Source organism: Bufo gargarizans, chromosome 1 (assembly GCF_014858855.1).
Source record: "Bufo gargarizans isolate SCDJY-AF-19 chromosome 1, ASM1485885v1, whole genome shotgun sequence".
In the NCBI taxonomy this organism is placed as follows: Eukaryota; Metazoa; Chordata; class Amphibia; order Anura; family Bufonidae; genus Bufo; species Bufo gargarizans.
The window spans coordinates 215,897,726-215,919,804 of NC_058080.1; the positions used below are offsets into that span (position 1 = coordinate 215,897,726).

The following is a 22,079-nucleotide window of genomic DNA, read 5'->3' on the forward strand; positions in this document are numbered from 1 at the left end:
TTCCGGCACCATCTCACATAAAATGTCATTCTTAGAAATGGCAGTCGTAGGGTTAAAAATCATAATCCTGGTATACATAGAGTAAGATAGTTTTACAATATAGCAGACCTATAGGGGGTGGTGTCTCGTGGTTAAGAAGGATAAGTAGTAAAAGCGAGTACTAGTGATAGAAGATTTGCGCGCAAAAATATCAGAGCAGGCATAGATTATGCATAGAATATAGCGGTGGTAATTGGGAGCGCTGTAAACAAACCTTAGTGCGGTAGATCTGGAGGCATCGGGAGGACTCGTGGGCAAAGCGCGGCTTCCGGGTTTATATGGAGATCCCGGATGATTATGCGCATGCGCATAGATATGCGCAAGCGGTGGATGTCGTAGTCTCGCGAGGACCGCTACGTCACTCGCGCATGCGCAATGGAGCTTAGTATCGGGCATGGAGTGTACGGAGATCAGAGTCTGATGCGCAGACGCTTTACATAGTTCTAGAGTCGCTGCAATATAGGGTCAATGTAAAGATAGATCAAAAGCTAGATGAATCATATATTTTGTAAAGTATTATCAGCTAGATGGTTAATATGCTACATGGAACTCTATAATGGAAACCTATAGAAAAAAGCGCTAGTACTACTAATACTACTTGTATTGGCTCTATGTATGATGGTATACTACCTGTAGGGTACGACTATAATGGTCATTTGGTCTGTGAAAATAGGAAAAAGAAAGGAATTAGTACACGCATTTAGATATGCTTCTATTACATATAGCGTTACAACACTGTCAACAGATAACAAAGATTAACAAACAGCCAGAAAATAGACATAAGGATTTCAACATATGGAGGTAAAAATACGGAGGTAAAATTACGGAGAGAACGGTCCCAGTTTATTAGAGGCATGAGAAATCAAATATGAAAGTCAAAGTCCCTATTCATTCCGTAAGGTGAAAGAGTTTTTAACTCAAAAATCCAGAAGGCTTCGCGTTCCTTTAGACGTTTAATCCGATTACCGCCTCTTCTTGTTTGCGGTACATGTTCTAAAATCTGGAATTTTAACTGATTGATTTGATGGTTATTGGATAGAAAATGATGTGGAACCGGAAGCTCGGTTCTGTTACATCGGATGTCAGATTTGTGTTTTGATATACGATCACGTACACACTGTGTGGTTTCGCCCACATAGGCCAAACCGCAGGGGCATTTGATGAGATATACCACGAAGGATGAGTTACAGGTATAGAAGTCTCTGGCTTGATAGATTTTGCCCGAGTGGGGGTGTACAATCCTGTTTCCTTTGATAATGTTAGTACACTGGGCGCAATGGAGACATGGGTAACTACCTGTCTTACGGGGAGCTAGAGTAGTTTGTCTAAATTGTGGTGTGGAGGGGCCAATGTCAGCGCGTACTAGCTGATCTTTGAGATTAGTCGGACGTTTATAACACATGCGAATCGGATTTCTGAATTCAGGCACGTTGGGATATGATCTTGTTAATATGGACCAGTGTTTTTTAATAATGTTTTGAATTTTTGATACAAACGGATGGTATGTGGTAACAAACGGAATACGAACAGAGGGTGACATTCTATTGGAACGTTGGGGAATCTGTTGTGCTAAGGTAAGCTCTTCTTGAAGTAACTTGGTGGGATAGCCCCTAGCAGTGAATTTACTTGCCATCTCTTTAAGGCGTTGTTCCCGAAGAGAAGGGTCTGGTACTATTCTGGTTACTCGAGTGAATTGAGATCTTGGTAAGGAATGTTTGGTGTTCTGAGGATGACAACTAGAGTAGTGTAATAATGTGTTTCGATCAGTCGGTTTACGAAAGAGATCAGTGGTTAATGAGCCGCTATGAGTTTTGAATACCAGTGTATCTAGAAAGCTTATTTTATCTGGATCTGTATGAGAGGTAAAAGAAAGGTCTGGATCTTGCTTGTTAATATGGTCAATGAAACGAGAGAATGAGTCACAATCACCGGTCCAAACACAGAAGATATCATCGATGTATCGATGCCAAGTTAATGCAAACCGTTGAAAGAGGTCATTGGGATATATATTATCCTCCTCGAATTTTGCCATAAAGGCATTTGCATAAGGGGGCGCCACATTTGCCCCCATTGCTGTACCCCGTTTCTGAATGTAGAAGTCGTCACTGAACATAAAATAATTGTTATGGAGGACTAGTCGTAAAAGTGCGAGGCAAAAGGTTTGTGCATTAGGTGAGTAATTGGAGGTTGAGAGAAGTGAGGAAACGGCTTCTATGCCCTTCTCGTGAGCAATAGAAGTATATAGGCTATTAACATCTAATGTTACTAATATGCTGTCTTCCGGAATGTTTTGTAGTGAGGAAATAGTTGATAAAAAATGGGTCGTGTCAAGTAGAAAAGAGCGGGTATTTTTGATTAATGGCGTAAGTATTCGTTCTAGGAAGATAGAAAGTGGAGAAAGGATAGAATCCGTTGATGCGACTATAGGTCTACCTGGTGGATTTGTTAAATTTTTATGAATTTTTGGTAATGTGTAGAGAACGGGAGTAACGGGATGTTCATTGAGAAGGAAAGAGTAGGTTGATTTATCGATGGTGCCTAGCTGGAGGTAAGTGTCGAGTAGGGAGATAATTTCTTTTCTAATACGGAAAATAGGATTATTGGGCACCTTACAATAGGTTGCAGCGTCAGATAGTTGTCGTTTTATCTCCCCGACATATGCTGTGGTATCCATGACTACAATGGCTCCACCTTTGTCGGCTGGTTTTATTGTAATGTTTTTATCCTCCCTCAATGTGTTAAGTGCAATCCGTTCCTCACTTTTAAGATTCTGAGGTGTGTATAAAGATTTATCTTTTGGTTCTTTCAAGGTACTGTCTACGTCCCTTTTAACCAGGTCAATAAAGGCCTCGGCTGCATGGTGATTTTTAGGGGGCATGAATGTGCTCTTGGTCCTCAAGTTAAGGGATTTAATCGATAGGTCCGAGGCTATGGCCGTAGTTTGGGATATTGACTCCGGTGATTGCTGTTCAAAGTGGGCTTTTAATCGGATGGACCTATAAAACCGTTGTAAATCCTGCTCCAAGGAAAAGGAATGTAAAGAGTCGGATGGGCAAAAAGAGAGTCCCTTAGATAAAGTGTTTAGTTCTGCGGGGGATAGTGTACGGGATGAGATATTAACTATTATGTCCGTACCTGTGATCGGGTCTGTATTCCTGACGGATTCCGATTGACGTTTTCCCCTTCCTCGGCGTATGCGGCTGCTCTTCTCCTTCCTGGGCGATATCCGCGCTTGTGAAAAAAACGTTGATTTCGGTATCCCGATCCTCGTTCGCTCCCCGATGAGGATGAAGCGTAGCCGGTGTAGGTAGAGTAGTCGTTTCCCGTCGTAGAACTTTGCCACTGCCATCTATAGACTCGTTGTAATTGGTAATCCTCTGAATCACGGAAGAACTTGTTGCGTTTGGTAGTTTCAAGGAATTTTTGATGGTCGTTCAAGATTTGTTCTGTCTTCTGTTTAAGGGCAGCCCACTCTTCTGTCGGAATTGTGGAAACCAGTTGTGTCTCGATAGCTGTTAACTTTTCTTTGGAATCAGTGATGGATTTCTGTAAAAATTCTATGCTTAAGACAATAATGTCTAGAGAGCACTTGTTGATAATAGATTCAAACTTATTACAGTATTCGCTGTTATTCGGAAAAAGTGTTGGGCGAAGATGGACCCGAAGGCCCCTTGGAATTTTCTTCTGTTTGTAATATTCTGCCAAGGTAGTGCAGTGCAGTTCTGTTGCGATCAGCTTCTTTGACTCACGTTCCCAATCCCGTGACCGGAATTCACTGGGAAGTATGTGTAGAAAATCGCTCGAAATGTGCACCTTTGACACAATTTCTTCTGCAGTCGAATTTTCGTATGAGAAGGTGGATGTCGACATCTGGAGGGTGCTCAATCACACAGGAAACAAATCCAGAATATGAAGAATGTAGTGGATGGCACTCCTTATGTGTCGCGGTTGGTGCTCAGTGGGAAAGGTCAAATGGAATATATATAGACCACGGCACTCAAAATAAGGTTATCAAAAATTAATTCATTTATTAATTGTCCATCCCAGGTAGGATCATTTATAGTGCAAATGGCCAACAATATTGTTTCGGTCCAGCAGGACCTTGTTCACGGCCTAGGATAAGTACATCATAATTTAGTATTTCGATACATCATAAGTAGGGGCATATTGCATAACAAGGATGGGTAAAATAGTAAATTGACAAGGTAGATAAACAAGACGGTAAGGAGATGTCGAACATATACATATACATAAATCAATTGACATATAATCATATAGTCTAGGTGTCGTATATGGAGCAGATGAGAGGACCATGGCAAGAAAAGAGGATGACACGTGATTCCAAGATCATTATCTTCATATTGAGACTAGAACAAATGGGAGACCATATTCATATAAACGGTAATTAGTAAATGGTGGTTAACATGAGAAGTAAATATACGTAGAGGTATAAGGTATAATGTATAGGGTGGAGATAATGCCAGCGGACCAAAGAGATGGTGTAATATAGTCAAGTCATTAAATCAATTTGGACAAGTTTGCTATATGTATTTATCAAAATATCAGCACTGTCAATGTAATATAATATAATGCACCATCTCTTAATAGTATTCCGGCACCATCTCACATAAAATGTCATTCTTAGAAATGGCAGTCGTAGGGTTAAAAATCATAATCCTGGTATACATAGAGTAAGATAGTTTTACAATATAGCAGACCTATAGGGGGTGGTGTCTCGTGGTTAAGAAGGATAAGTAGTAAAAGCGAGTACTAGTGATAGAAGATTTGCGCGCAAAAATATCAGAGCAGGCATAGATTATGCATAGAATATAGCGGTGGTAATTGGGAGCGCTGTAAACAAACCTTAGTGCGGTAGATCTGGAGGCATCGGGAGGACTCGTGGGCAAAGCGCGGCTTCCGGGTTTATATGGAGATCCCGGATGATTATGCGCATGCGCATAGATATGCGCAAGCGGTGGATGTCGTAGTCTCGCGAGGACCGCTACGTCACTCGCGCATGCGCAATGGAGCTTAGTATCGGGCATGGAGTGTACGGAGATCAGAGTCTGATGCGCAGACGCTTTACATAGTTCTAGAGTCGCTGCAATATAGGGTCAATGTAAAGATAGATCAAAAGCTAGATGAATCATATATTTTGTAAAGTATTATCAGCTAGATGGTTAATATGCTACATGGAACTCTATAATGGAAACCTATAGAAAAAAGCGCTAGTACTACTAATACTACTAGTATTGGCTCTATGTATGATGGTATACTACCTGTAGGGTACGACTATAATGGTCATTTGGTCTGTGAAAATAGGAAAAAGAAAGGAATTAGTACACGCATTTAGATATGCTTCTATTACATATAGCGTTACAACACTGTCAACAGATAACAAAGATTAACAAACAGCCAGAAAATAGACATAAGGATTTCAACATATGGAGGTAAAAATACGGAGGTAAAATTACGGAGAGAACGGTCCCAGTTTATTAGAGGCATGAGAAATCAAATATGAAAGTCAAAGTCCCTATTCATTCCGTAAGGTGAAAGAGTTTTTAACTCAAAAATCCAGAAGGCTTCGCGTTCCTTTAGACGTTTAATCCGATTACCGCCTCTTCTTGTTTGCGGTACATGTTCTAAAATCTGGAATTTTAACTGATTGATTTGATGGTTATTGGATAGAAAATGATGTGGAACCGGAAGCTCGGTTCTGTTACATCGGATGTCAGATTTGTGTTTTGATATACGATCACGTACACACTGTGTGGTTTCGCCCACATAGGCCAAACCGCAGGGGCATTTGATGAGATATACCACAAAGGATGAGTTACAGGTATAGAAGTCTCTGGCTTGATAGATTTTGCCCGAGTGGGGGTGTACAATCCTGTTTCCTTTGATAATGTTAGTACACTGGGCGCAATGGAGACATGGGTAACTACCTGTCTTACGGGGAGCTAGAGTAGTTTGTCTAAATTGTGGTGTGGAGGGGCCAATGTCAGCGCGTACTAGCTGATCTTTGAGATTAGTCGGACGTTTATAACACATGCGAATCGGATTTCTGAATTCAGGCACGTTGGGATATGATCTTGTTAATATGGATCAGCTAGTACGCGCTGACATTGGCCCCTCCACACCACAATTTAGACAAACTACTCTAGCTCCCCGTAAGACAGGTAGTTACCCATGTCTCCATTGCGCCCAGTGTACTAACATTATCAAAGGAAACAGGATTGTACACCCCCACTCGGGCAAAATCTATCAAGCCAGAGACTTCTATACCTGTAACTCATCCTTTGTGGTATATCTCATCAAATGCCCCTGCGGTTTGGCCTATGTGGGCGAAACCACACAGTGTGTACGTGATCGTATATCAAAACACAAATCTGACATCCGATGTAACAGAACCGAGCTTCCGGTTCCACATCATTTTCTATCCAATAACCATCAAATCAATCAGTTAAAATTCCAGATTTTAGAACATGTACCGCAAACAAGAAGAGGCGGTAATCGGATTAAACGTCTAAAGGAACGCGAAGCCTTCTGGATTTTTGAGTTAAAAACTCTTTCACCTTACGGAATGAATAGGGACTTTGACTTTCATATTTGATTTCTCATGCCTCTAATAAACTGGGACCGTTCTCTCCGTAATTTTACCTCCGTATTTTTACCTCCATATGTTGAAATCCTTATGTCTATTTTCTGGCTGTTTGTTAATCTTTGTTATCTGTTGACAGTGTTGTAACGCTATATGTAATAGAAGCATATCTAAATGCGTGTACTAATTCCTTTCTTTTTCCTATTTTCACAGACCAAATGACCATTATAGTCGTACCCTACAGGTAGTATACCATCATACATAGAGCCAATACAAGTAGTATTAGTAGTACTAGCGCTTTTTTCTATAGGTTTCCATTATAGAGTTCCATGTAGCATATTAACCATCTAGCTGATAACACTTTACAAAATATATGATTCATCTAGCTTTTGATCTATCTTTACATTGACCCTATATTGCAGCGACTCTAGAACTATGTAAAGCGTCTGCGCATCAGACTCTGATCTCCGTACACTCCATGCCCGATACTAAGCTCCATTGCGCATGCGCGAGTGACGTAGCGGTCCTCGCGAGACTACGACATCCACCGCTTGCGCATATCTATGCGCATGCGCATAATCATCCGGGATCTCCATATAAACCCGGAAGCCGCGCTTTGCCCACGAGTCCTCCCGATGCCTCCAGATCTACCGCACTAAGGTTTGTTTACAGCGCTCCCAATTACCACCGCTATATTCTATGCATAATCTATGCCTGCTCTGATATTTTTGCGCGCAAATCTTCTATCACTAGTACTCGCTTTTACTACTTATCCTTCTTAACCACGAGACACCACCCCCTATAGGTCTGCTATATTGTAAAACTATCTTACTCTATGTATACCAGGATTATGATTTTTAACCCTACGACTGCCATTTCTAAGAATGACATTTTATGTGAGATGGTGCCGGAATACTATTAAGAGATGGTGCATTATATTATATTACATTGACAGTGCTGATATTTTGATAAATACATATAGCAAACTTGTCCAAATTGATTTAATGACTTGACTATATTACACCATCTCTTTGGTCCGCTGGCATTATCTCCACCCTATACATTATACCTTATACCTCTACGTATATTTACTTCTCATGTTAACCACCATTTACTAATTACCGTTTATATGAATATGGTCTCCCATTTGTTCTAGTCTCAATATGAAGATAATGATCTTGGAATCACGTGTCATCCTCTTTTCTTGCCATGGTCCTCTCATCTGCTCCATATACGACACCTAGACTATATGATTATATGTCAATTGATTTATGTATATGTATATGTTCGACATCTCCTTACCGTCTTGTTTATCTACCTTGTCAATTTACTATTTTACCCATCCTTGTTATGCAATATGCCCCTACTTATGATGTATCGAAATACTAAATTATGATGTACTTATCCTAGGCCGTGAACAAGGTCCTGCTGGACCGAAACAATATTGTTGGCCATTTGCACTATAAATGATCCTACCTGGGATGGACAATTAATAAATGAATTAATTTTTGATAACCTTATTTTGAGTGCCGTGGTCTATATATATTCCATTTGACCTTTCCCACTGAGCACCAACCGCGACACATAAGGAGTGCCATCCACTACATTCTTCATATTCTGGATTTGTTTCCTGTGTGATTGAGCACCCTCCAGATGTCGACATCCACCTTCTCATACGAAAATTCGACTGCAGAAGAAATTGTGTCAAAGGTGCACATTTCGAGCGATTTTCTACACATACTTCCCAGTGAATTCCGGTCACGGGATTGGGAACGTGAGTCAAAGAAGCTGATCGCAACAGAACTGCACTGCACTACCTTGGCAGAATATTACAAACAGAAGAAAATTCCAAGGGGCCTTCGGGTCCATCTTCGCCCAACACTTTTTCCGAATAACAGCGAATACTGTAATAAGTTTGAATCTATTATCAACAAGTGCTCTCTAGACATTATTGTCTTAAGCATAGAATTTTTACAGAAATCCATCACTGATTCCAAAGAAAAGTTAACAGCTATCGAGACACAACTGGTTTCCACAATTCCGACAGAAGAGTGGGCTGCCCTTAAACAGAAGACAGAACAAATCTTGAACGACCATCAAAAATTCCTTGAAACTACCAAACGCAACAAGTTCTTCCGTGATTCAGAGGATTACCAATTACAACGAGTCTATAGATGGCAGTGGCAAAGTTCTACGACGGGAAACGACTACTCTACCTACACCGGCTACGCTTCATCCTCATCGGGGAGCGAACGAGGATCGGGATACCGAAATCAACGTTTTTTTCACAAGCGCGGATATCGCCCAGGAAGGAGAAGAGCAGCCGCATACGCCGAGGAAGGGGAAAACGTCAATCGGAATCCGTCAGGAATACAGACCCGATCACAGGTACGGACATAATAGTTAATATCTCATCCCGTACACTATCCCCCGCAGAACTAAACACTTTATCTAAGGGACTCTCTTTTTGCCCATCCGACTCTTTACATTCCTTTTCCTTGGAGCAGGATTTACAACGGTTTTATAGGTCCATCCGATTAAAAGCCCACTTTGAACAGCAATCACCGGAGTCAATATCCCAAACTACGGCCATAGCCTCGGACCTATCGATTAAATCCCTTAACTTGAGGACCAAGAGCACATTCATGCCCCCTAAAAATCACCATGCAGCCGAGGCCTTTATTGACCTGGTTAAAAGGGACGTAGACAGTACCTTGAAAGAACCAAAAGATAAATCTTTATACACACCTCAGAATCTTAAAAGTGAGGAACGGATTGCACTTAACACATTGAGGGAGGATAAAAACATTACAATAAAACCAGCCGACAAAGGTGGAGCCATTGTAGTCATGGATACCACAGCATATGTCGGGGAGATAAAACGACAACTATCTGACGCTGCAACCTATTGTAAGGTGCCCAATAATCCTATTTTCCGTATTAGAAAAGAAATTATCTCCCTACTCGACACTTACCTCCAGCTAGGCACCATCGATAAATCAACCTACTCTTTCCTTCTCAATGAACATCCCGTTACTCCCGTTCTCTACACATTACCAAAAATTCATAAAAATTTAACAAATCCACCAGGTAGACCTATAGTCGCATCAACGGATTCTATCCTTTCTCCACTTTCTATCTTCCTAGAACGAATACTCACGCCATTAATCAAAAATACCCGCTCTTTTCTACTTGACACGACCCATTTTTTATCAACTATTTCCTCACTACAAAACATTCCGGAAGACAGCATATTAGTAACATTAGATGTTAATAGCCTATATACTTCTATTTCTCACGAGAAGGGCATAGAAGCCGTTTCCTCACTTCTCTCAACCTCCAATTACTCACCTAATGCACAAACCTTTTGCCTCGCACTTTTACGACTAGTCCTCCATAACAATTATTTTATGTTCAGTGACGACTTCTACATTCAGAAACGGGGTACAGCAATGGGGGCAAATGTGGCGCCCCCTTATGCAAATGCCTTTATGGCAAAATTCGAGGAGGATAATATATATCCCAATGACCTCTTTCAACGGTTTGCATTAACTTGGCATCGATACATCGATGATATCTTCTGTGTTTGGACCGGTGATTGTGACTCATTCTCTCGTTTCATTGACCATATTAACAAGCAAGATCCAGACCTTTCTTTTACCTCTCATACAGATCCAGATAAAATAAGCTTTCTAGATACACTGGTATTCAAAACTCATAGCGGCTCATTAACCACTGATCTCTTTCGTAAACCGACTGATCGAAACACATTATTACACTACTCTAGTTGTCATCCTCAGAACACCAAACATTCCTTACCAAGATCTCAATTCACTCGAGTAACCAGAATAGTACCAGACCCTTCTCTTCGGGAACAACGCCTTAAAGAGATGGCAAGTGAATTCACTGCTAGGGGCTATCCCACCAAGTTACTTCAAGAAGAGCTTACCTTAGCACAACAGATTCCCCAACGTTCCAATAGAATGTCACCCTCTGTTCGTATTCCGTTTGTTACCACATACCATCCGTTTGTATCAAAAATTCAAAACATTATTAAAAAACACTGGTCCATATTAACAAGATCATATCCCAACGTGCCTGAATTCAGAAATCCGATTCGCATGTGTTATAAACGTCCGACTAATCTCAAAGATCAGCTAGTACGCGCTGACATTGGCCCCTCCACACCACAATTTAGACAAACTACTCTAGCTCCCCGTAAGACAGGTAGTTACCCATGTCTCCATTGCGCCCAGTGTACTAACATTATCAAAGGAAACAGGATTGTACACCCCCACTCGGGCAAAATCTATCAAGCCAGAGACTTCTATACCTGTAACTCATCCTTCGTGGTATATCTCATCAAATGCCCCTGCGGTTTGGCCTATGTGGGCGAAACCACACAGTGTGTACGTGATCGTATATCAAAACACAAATCTGACATCCGATGTAACAGAACCGAGCTTCCGGTTCCACATCATTTTCTATCCAATAACCATCAAATCAATCAGTTAAAATTCCAGATTTTAGAACATGTACCGCAAACAAGAAGAGGCGGTAATCGGATTAAACGTCTAAAGGAACGCGAAGCCTTCTGGATTTTTGAGTTAAAAACTCTTTCACCTTACGGAATGAATAGGGACTTTGACTTTCATATTTGATTTCTCATGCCTCTAATAAACTGGGACCGTTCTCTCCGTAATTTTACCTCCGTATTTTTACCTCCATATGTTGAAATCCTTATGTCTATTTTCTGGCTGTTTGTTAATCTTTGTTATCTGTTGACAGTGTTGTAACGCTATATGTAATAGAAGCATATCTAAATGCGTGTACTAATTCCTTTCTTTTTCCTATTTTCACAGACCAAATGACCATTATAGTCGTACCCTACAGGTAGTATACCATCATACATAGAGCCAATACAAGTAGTATTAGTAGTACTAGCGCTTTTTTCTATAGGTTTCCATTATAGAGTTCCATGTAGCATATTAACCATCTAGCTGATAACACTTTACAAAATATATGATTCATCTAGCTTTTGATCTATCTTTACATTGACCCTATATTGCAGCGACTCTAGAACTATGTAAAGCGTCTGCGCATCAGACTCTGATCTCCGTACACTCCATGCCCGATACTAAGCTCCATTGCGCATGCGCGAGTGACGTAGCGGTCCTCGCGAGACTACGACATCCACCGCTTGCGCATATCTATGCGCATGCGCATAATCATCCGGGATCTCCATATAAACCCGGAAGCCGCGCTTTGCCCACGAGTCCTCCCGATGCCTCCAGATCTACCGCACTAAGGTTTGTTTACAGCGCTCCCAATTACCACCGCTATATTCTATGCATAATCTATGCCTGCTCTGATATTTTTGCGCGCAAATCTTCTATCACTAGTACTCGCTTTTACTACTTATCCTTCTTAACCACGAGACACCACCCCCTATAGGTCTGCTATATTGTAAAACTATCTTACTCTATGTATACCAGGATTATGATTTTTAACCCTACGACTGCCATTTCTAAGAATGACATTTTATGTGAGATGGTGCCGGAATACTATTAAGAGATGGTGCATTATATTATATTACATTGACAGTGCTGATATTTTGATAAATACATATAGCAAACTTGTCCAAATTGATTTAATGACTTGACTATATTACACCATCTCTTTGGTCCGCTGGCATTATCTCCACCCTATACATTATACCTTATACCTCTACGTATATTTACTTCTCATGTTAACCACCATTTACTAATTACCGTTTATATGAATATGGTCTCCCATTTGTTCTAGTCTCAATATGAAGATAATGATCTTGGAATCACGTGTCATCCTCTTTTCTTGCCATGGTCCTCTCATCTGCTCCATATACGACACCTAGACTATATGATTATATGTCAATTGATTTATGTATATGTATATGTTCGACATCTCCTTACCGTCTTGTTTATCTACCTTGTCAATTTACTATTTTACCCATCCTTGTTATGCAATATGCCCCTACTTATGATGTATCGAAATACTAAATTATGATGTACTTATCCTAGGCCGTGAACAAGGTCCTGCTGGACCGAAACAATATTGTTGGCCATTTGCACTATAAATGATCCTACCTGGGATGGACAATTAATAAATGAATTAATTTTTGATAACCTTATTTTGAGTGCCGTGGTCTATATATATTCCTTCAGAGTATTGACCCTCCTAAAGATTACTTTGGGGACGAGAGGGCCAAATCAAGGAATGGTGCTGAAAAGAGCTCCTCAGAATATCCGAGTGTGGGATCACTTGTTTGCCCAGACTCTCCATGGTGGGAGGAAGGAGGATCAGGGCGAGGATTGGGTTGAGCAGACTCTTGGCTACTGAGACTGGACTTGGTGGAAGACAGGGTGGTGCTTAAGCGACTGGAAGCATCATCTGCTGCAATCCAACCTACCACCTGGTTCCATTGGTGTTCTGCGCCGGGACATGAAGCTACGTATCGTGGATGCCCCGTCCCTTATTGCTCGCCTTCTTCATATTAAATGTTATATATGATTGAAAGTCTGTCACACGTACAGTAGCGTAGGATTTGGAAGTGCATGAGCAAACAAATTTAAAAAGGTATTTGAGATGTGGAAACGTCACAGGAGATATCCCCGCAGATAATGTCAATGCTGTCACCAGCACGTTACACGTTACACTTTAGCCCTGGTAAAGTCACTGTAAGAAGCTAACACCGTCTATTGACAAAGTACACAGTATGTCACAGATACATTTTTGAAGCGCACACATTACACTGCAGATGTGCAGCTGGTAATCTCACTGTCCGCAGCAGACACCGTCTACAAAAAAAGTATACTGTATGTCAGATACATGTTTTTCAGCACACACGTAACACTACAGATGTGGCACTGGTTATGTCACTGTCAGAAGAGGACACCGTCTATTGACAAAGTACACAGTATGTCACAGATACATTTTTGAAGCGCACACATTACACTGCAGATGTGCAGCTGGTAATCTCACTGTCCGCAGCAGACACCGTCTACAAAAAAAGTACACTGTATGTAAGATACATGTTTTTCAGCACACACGTAACACTGCAGATGTGGCACTGGTTATGTCACTGTCAGAAGAGGACACCGTCTATTGAAAAAGTACACTGTATGTCACAGATTTTTTTTGGATGCGCACACTTAACACCGGAGATGTGGCGCAGCTAATGTCACTGTCCGCAGGGGACACCATCTACAGAAAATGGACACTGGATGTCTTAGATATTTTTTAGATGCGCACACACTTTACACTGCAGATGTGGTGCAGCTAATGTCACTATCCGCAGCGGACACCGTCTACAGGAAAAAGTACACTGAATGTCACAGATATGTATGGAATGTGCACACTTTACACTGGAGATGTGGCGCAGCTAATGTCACCATCCACTGTAGGGCACTGTCTATGGAAAAAGTACACTGGATGTCACAGATATTTTTTATTGGATGCGCACACTTTACACAAGAGATGTGGCACAGCTAATGTCACTGTCTGTAGCGGACACCGTCTACGGAAAAAGTACACTGTATGTGACAGATAAAAAAATTAAGCACACGTTACACTGCAGATGTGGCACTGGTTATGTCACTGTCAGAAGAGGACACCGTCTATTGAAAAAGTACACTGTATGTCACATATATTGTTTGGATGCGCACACTTTACACAGGAGTTGTGGCGCAGCTAATGTCACTGTCCGCAGCGGACACCGTCTACGGAAAAAGTACACTGAATGTCGTAGATATTGTTTGTAATATATCAGGCTGGTTTAAAATCTGTAAAAAAACACAGATGGGCGCACCATAGGGTAATTCTGTGGGTATATATTGATATATGGAGAGAGATGGTAAGGCTCACCTTATATGGTTGTGCAAGGATAGGCACAACACTATTGTAGGTATTATCAAACAAGCCTGGATGTCTGGATAGGGCGGTCTGCAGCCACGGGATCACAGAAGATCTTCAAACGGAGAAGCCTGGAGCCCCCAAGAAGATAATAGTATAAAGGAACAAAAACACGTCCCACGGCGCGAATTACCGTCAGCCAGTCACCAGGATCAAGAAGAAATCTTTTTATTGCAGCGATACAACGCGTTTCGGGGAATCACTCCCCTTCATCAGGTACACAGAGCTGCACAAAGTAACAGCACAAGGCTACACATATTTATACTTACAAACATACCGCCCTTAAAGGGTAACAGGGTCAGAAGGGAGGAGATTTGGGTGTTGCCTAAATGATCAGTGGCAAATATAATGTGCATATCTGCAAGCTCTCATAATGAGCTGCCGATGTGCACATTAGAAACACATTTGTATTATATAAAGCTAGAAAAGCACACTGAAAATAGTCCGTTTTGTAAGTGACCTCAAAACAATACGCCCATATGGGGGCCGACCCTATGAGGTGTGCAATAGCAAACGCATCACAGGTTTCTAATCAAATAAGGCGATTGTAAAGTTCTATCAAGACTCTAGGACCTGTGTCACATGACCGGATCCCAGTCACGTGAGAGCCGTTGCTCGGTCACAAGGTAACAAAAGTGGTGAGGGGGCCGTCCTCTCTAAAGAAGCTAGCTCACGTCTTCCCAGGTGGTCTCCCATCCAAGTACTGGCCGAGCCCAACCCTGCTTTGCTTCTGAGATCGGACGAGATCAGGCGTACCCAGGGTGGCATGGCCAATAAATAAAGGAAGGGAAATATAAAATCTGATACTCCTTTTAAGAAAAGAATTAAATAATTTTAGCCACTTATTAGGTTTCTAAATGAGAAAGTCCTTCTACTAAAAGAATATTAATATTAAGAATTAAAAATATATAAAAATAATTTTTATGTGATTGGGACGTCATCCAATCAAATCACATAATAAATTGACATTAGTCATGCAGGATTTGGGGGATACAGGTGGGTGCATGCGTGCAGTTGGTAAAAGTACACACGCATGCCACCACTATCCCAAAATACCTGATGATTGACAAACATCACCAATTGGTGGCGTGGTTGTCACCCTATTATTTTATCAGAAAGAAGAAGTTCAAGACAGCAGTAATGTAGTTAAGGGTCTGGATCTAATAGAGAAAAGACAAACATCTATTACTCATATTTTCCCTTTCCAATGATGACAGGGTGTATATATCATCAATTTATAGATTGATTTCAAATGCCTCATTAAGACCCTGGGGGCTCAGGCTATTAAGTTTATAGATCCAGAACATTTCACGTCTTTTGATTGTTTGTGTAATGTTCCGGGTGTCAACATGAATTTTCTCTATAGGTATTACAAAAATACTTGAAAAAAGACCCTGATGTTTATCCGCAATATGTCTTGATACACTGTGCTGCATAAATTTCTTCTTAGTGTTTGAACGGTGTTTGTTCAACCTATTCCGTAACGTCTGTGTGGTGCGACCGACGTACTGTAATCCACATTGGCATTCCAGCACGTAGATCACATTATTTGACCCACAGTCCATTGGTTGCTTAATATTAAAAATTTCCCCAGTAGTATTACTACGAAAAGAGGTAGAGTTACGTATAGAAAGGCAACATAGACATTTAGATTGTCTACATTTAGTACTGCCCACTGGTCTAGATGGTATAAATGAACTAATGTTCGACCCAGTTGCTTTTTGATGGAATTTACGTAATTTAGTAGGTGCTAACAAATTTTTTAGGGTTTTAGCTCTCCTAAAAGTTAGGGGCGGGTGGCTTGGTAGGGATTTGCCTATGTATGGGTCTTTTTTAATAATATGCCAATATTTGGAAAGGATATTTCTCACGTCCTTATGATTACCACTATAAGTAGTAATAAAGTTGGTACCCCATTTAATATTTTGCTGTTTGTCCTTTGCCTGATCTTTCTGGTTGGCTAATAGGCAATTTTCTTGTGTAAGAGCCTTGGCTCGATTAAAAGCCGCCTCAATAACCCTATGAGGATAACCTTTTTTCTGAAATCTTCTCCGAATGATTTCACTCTGTGAGATGAAATCCCTAGTTAGCGAACAGTTCCTCCTTAATCTCTTAAATTGACTAAAAGGGATATTTGTCTTCCATTTTTTAAAATGGAGACTTGAATACTCAAGATAACTATTGCAATCGACCTTTTTAAAGAACGTACGTGTTATAATTTTGTCACCAACAGCATTCATTTCTAAGTCCAAGAATTCAATTCTTGAACGGTCATGTGTCCCGGATAAAGTGATACCCCAATTAGAGGAATTCAAGTATTGAATAAAGCCCATAATGGAATCAGAATCTCCATCCCATATGAAAAACAAGTCGTCTATATAACGACGATATAATACAATATTATCCGACCACTGGGTGGACTTATAAATGTACTGATCTTCAAACACTCCCATGAAAAGGTTCGCAAAACTGGGCGCGAAACGCGTACCCATTGCAGTACCTTTGCACTGGAGGTATAGTTGTTCACCAAAAGAAAATGTATTATGTGTCAGGATAAATTGAATGGATTTCAATATAAACGACTTTTGATCAACAGGTACAGAAGAATCTTTACCAAGGAAAGAATCAACACATTTTATTCCCAATTCATGATTGATATTTGAATATAGGGCCGCAACATCAAGGGCTATCCACGAATATGTCTCTTTCCATGTGATTCCTTGGAGTGTAGTTATTAAAGATATTGTTTGGATGCGCACACTTTACACTGGAGATGTGGCGCAGCTAATGTCACTGTCCACAGATGACACTGTCTTTGGAAAAAGTACACTGGATGTCACAGATATTTTTTGGATGCGCACACTTTACACTGGAGATGTGGCTCAGCTAATGACACAATCCGCTGCGGACACTGTTTACGGAAAAAGTACACTTTATGTCACAGATAAAAATTTTAAGCTCACACTTTACACTGCAGATGTGGCACTAGTTATGTCACTGTCAGAAGCGCACACCACCGTCTATTGAGAAAATACCCTGTAGGTCACATATATTTTTTTGGATGCGCACACTTTACATAGGAGATGTGGCGCAGCTAATGTCACTGTCCGCAGGGGACGACGTGTACGGATAAAGGACACTGGATGTTGTAGATATTTTTGGGATGCGCACACGTTACACTGGAGATGTGGCGCAGCAAATGTCACTGTCCACAGCGGACACCGTCTATGGAAAAAGTACACTGGATGTCACAGATATTTTTGGGATGCGCACACTTTACATAGGAGATGTGGCGCAGCTAATGTCACTGTCCGCAAGGGACAACGTGTACGGATAAAGGACACTGGATGTCGTAGATATTTTTTGGATGCGGACACGTTACACTGGAGATGTGGCGCAGCAAATGTCACTGTCCGCAGCGGACACCGTCTATGGAAAAAGTACACTGGATGTCACAGATATTTTTGGGATGCGCACACTTTACATAGGAGATGTGGCGCAGCTAATGTCACTGTCCGCAAGGGACAACGTGTACGGATAAAGGACACTGAATGTCGTAGATATTTTTGGGATGCGGACACGTTACACTGGAGATGTGGCGCAGCAAATGTCACTGTTCGCAGCGGACACCGTCTATGGAAAAAGTACACTGGATGTCACAGATATTTTTTGGATGCGCACACTTTACACAGGAGATGTGGCGCAGCAAATGTCACTGTTCGCAGCGGACACCGTCTATGGAAAAGGTACACTGGATGTCACAGATATTTTTTGGATGCGCACACTTTACACTGGAAATGTGGGGCAGCTAAGGTCGCTGTCTGCAGCTGCCTAACTATTGTACACTATTTAGCGCAGGATGTACTAAAAATAGATAGTGCTGCCACACACAATAGTCCTTAGAAGGACTTTTGAGTCTGTAAAGTTTTAGCTATTTAGCGCAGTTTGTGCTAAAAAAAGATATTGCTGCTGCCACACACAATAGTCTTTAAAAGTACTTTTGGGTCTGTTAACTTTTAGCAATTTAGCGCAGGTTGTGCTAAAAATATATATTGCTGCTGCTACACACAACAATAGTCCTTAAAAGGACTTTTGGGTCTCTGAAAAAAATTTCTAATAAAATTATTCCTATTTTCCTATTTCACTCCCTACTGTCTGTCCCTTCCTCAGCACAGCTCTCCCTGACTAAGAATGAGCCGAACATGCGTCATCGGGTGCTATATAGCAACCGATGACACGTTCCAGCCAGCGAATCACTGTAATGTCAGCAGCCAACATGGCTACAGCATTGCAGTGAAGGCAGTACTTACCTGCATGTTTATTGACTGCTACGCAGCCAAGAAACGTGCGGGGCGGAGACCTTAGCATTGCGCTCGAGCACATGTGGTATTTGGCCAAATACCGCCATTTGCCGAGCATCGAGATCTTTAAGCCGAACAGGTGTCCTGCCGAGCATCCTCAATCATTACCATCAGTAATTCATAGTTTGAGGAATGTAGTTTCTAAGGAGTTCATTTATTGGTGGTTTCTATTGTTTTAACCCCTCAAAGTGGTCCTTAAAAACAGTTTTGGTATTTATTTATTTTTGTTTTAAAATTTTCTTTTCCAATTCTAAGCCTTCTAACTTCCAAAAAAATAAATATAAAATGACAGTTGCAAACATATGCCAACATTGAACAGACATACGGGGAATGCTAAGCAATAACTATTTTATGAGGTATCACTATTTGTCTTAAAAGTTGAGAAATTCATATTTTGAAAATTGCATATCTTTCCAAATCTTCTGTAACTTTTTTTTAATAAATAAAGGTAAAACATCAAATCAAATTTAGGACTTACATGAAGTTTAATGTGTCATAACAAAATAATCTTAGAATGGCTTGAATAAGTAAAAGCATTCCAAAGTTATTACCGCATAAATTGATACATCAGATTTGAAAAATTTGGCTTGGTATTTGATAAATGGCTTGGTCCTGAAGGGGTTAATAAACTCTTTTAACTCTAAAAATAACTCCATATCTTTAGTTGCAGTACCCAAGTGACATAACTGGATATATTGAAAGTATAACCTTTTCACTTTGCTATAATGCAAACCAAGTGACTCAAAAGGTTTGTACTTTCCCTCTGGAAAAAAAATCCCTTTTAATTACAGTCCTTATCTATACCAATCTCTAATTTCTTCCAATTTGTTTATTTCTACTAAATAAATGTTTTAAAATAGAGATATACACCAAAGTACACCCTTACCCCTAAATACAGATCATATTTTATCCCACAATTGCATTATTAGTTCAACCATAGGATATTTTTTCAATCCAACTTTGTCCAACAGGCACAATTCCAAAAGTTGGAATATAACCTCAGTTAATACAACACTATTATGTAGCAATTACAATTTTTATGTTATTATTATAATTATTTTTTACTATTAAAGTGCCATTCATTTCATGGCACTGTACATATGAAAAGCGGCATACATGCATAATACAGACAATTGCATTAGGCATGAACAAGATGAGTTACAAACTGGTACAGAAACAGAGAGGACCATGCCTATGAGGGCTTACAATCTATAAATCTGATATGTTGGGGTAGAGAGTTCCAGAGTATGGGGGATGCAAGGGATAAATATTGGAGGCAATTGTGGGAAGAGGTGATGAGTAGGGATGAGCGAACTCGAACTGTATAGTTCGGGTTCGTACCGAATTTTGGGGTGTCCGTGACACGGACCCGAACCCGGACATTTTCGTAAAAGTCCGGGTTCGGGTTCGGTGTTCGTCGCTTTCTTCGCGCTTTTGTGACGCTTTCTTGGCGCTTTTTGAAAGGCTGCAAAGCAGCCAATCAACAAGCGTCATACTACTTGCCCCAAGAGGCCATCACAGCCATGCCTACTATTGGCATGGCTGTGATTGGCCAGAGCACCATGTGACCCAGCCTCTATTTAAGCTGGAGTCACATAGCGCCGCCCGTCACTCTGCTCTGATTAGCGTAGGGAGAGGTTGCGGCTGCGACAGTAGGGCGAGATTAGGCAGATTAACTCCTCCAAAGGACTTGATTAACTGATCGATCTGCAGCTGTGGATCATTGAGCTGCTGATCCTCAATTGCTCACTGTTTTTAGGCTGCCCAGACCGTTTGTCAGTCACATTTTTCTGGGGTGATCGGCGGCCATTTTGTGTCTTGTGGTGCGCCAGCACAAGCTGCGACCAAGTGCATTTAACCCTCAATGGTGTGGTTGTTTTTTGGCTAAAGCCTACATCAGGGTGAAGCTGTCACACCAAGTGCATTTAACCAGCAATAGTCTGTTCATTTTTTGGCCATATACAAAATCAGGGACAAGCTGCGCCTGTCACCAAGTGCATTTAACCCTCAATGGTGTGGTTGTTTTTTGGCTAAAGCCTACATCAGGGTGAAGCTGTCACACCAAGTGCATTTAACCAGCAATAGTCTGTTCATTTTTTGGCCATATACTAAATCAGGGGCAAGCTGCGCCTGTCACCAAGTGCATTTAACCCTCAATGGTGTGGTTGTTTTTTGGCTAAAGCCTACATCAGGGTGAAGCTGTCACACCAAGTGCATTTAACCAGCAATAGTCTGTTTATTTTTTGGCCATATCCCAGTCTAATTCTGTCACTAAATCCATACCGGTCACCCAGCGCCTAAATACTAGGCCTCAAATTTATATCCCGCTAAATCTGTCCTTAGTGCTGTAGCTGGGCGAGTTATTTAGTGTCCGTTCAAGCACATTTCTTGTTCTGGGTTGAAATACAATTCCCAATTTAGCAATTTCATAATTTAGTGGTTTCTGCTATATCAGAGCTATTTGAAATCTATCCCTAAAAGGGTATATAATATTCAAGGTGCACATTGGGTCATTCAGAATAACTTCACACACACCCGCTACTGTGTATTTCCAAGTCTAATTCTGGCACTAAACCCATACCTGTCACCCAGCGCCTAAATACTAGGCCTCAAATTTATATCCAGCTAAATCTGTCCCTAGTGCTGTAGCTGGGCGAGTTATTTAGTGTCCGTTCAAGCACATTTCTTGTTCTGGGTTGAAATACAATTCCCAATTTAGCAATTTCATAATTTAGTGGTTTCTGCTATATCAGAGCTATTTGAAATCTATCCCTAAAAGGGTATATAATATTCAAGGTGCACATTGGGTCATTCAGAATAACTTCACACACACCCGCTACTGTGTATTTCCAAGTCTAATTCTGGCACTAAACCCATACCTGTCACCCAGCGCCTAAATACTAGGCCTCAAATTTATATCCCGCTAAATCTGTCCTTAGTGCTGTAGCTGGGCGAGTTATTTAGTGTCCGTTCAAGCACATTTCTTGTTCTGGGTTGAAATACAATTCCCAATTTAGCAATTTCATAATTTAGTGGTTTCTGCTATATCAGAGCTATTTGAAATCTATCCCTAAAAGGGTATATAATATTCAAGGTGCACATTGGGTCATTCAGAATAACTTCACACA

At 40.9% G+C, this 22,079-nt stretch overlaps 1 pseudogene; it reads right to left on the reverse strand.

The window, feature by feature from the left end:
- Positions 1–15,250: 15,250 nt before the first annotated feature.
- On the reverse strand, positions 15,251–15,368 carry LOC122925326 (annotated as a pseudogene).
- Between the last annotated feature and the right edge of the window lie 6,711 nt (positions 15,369–22,079).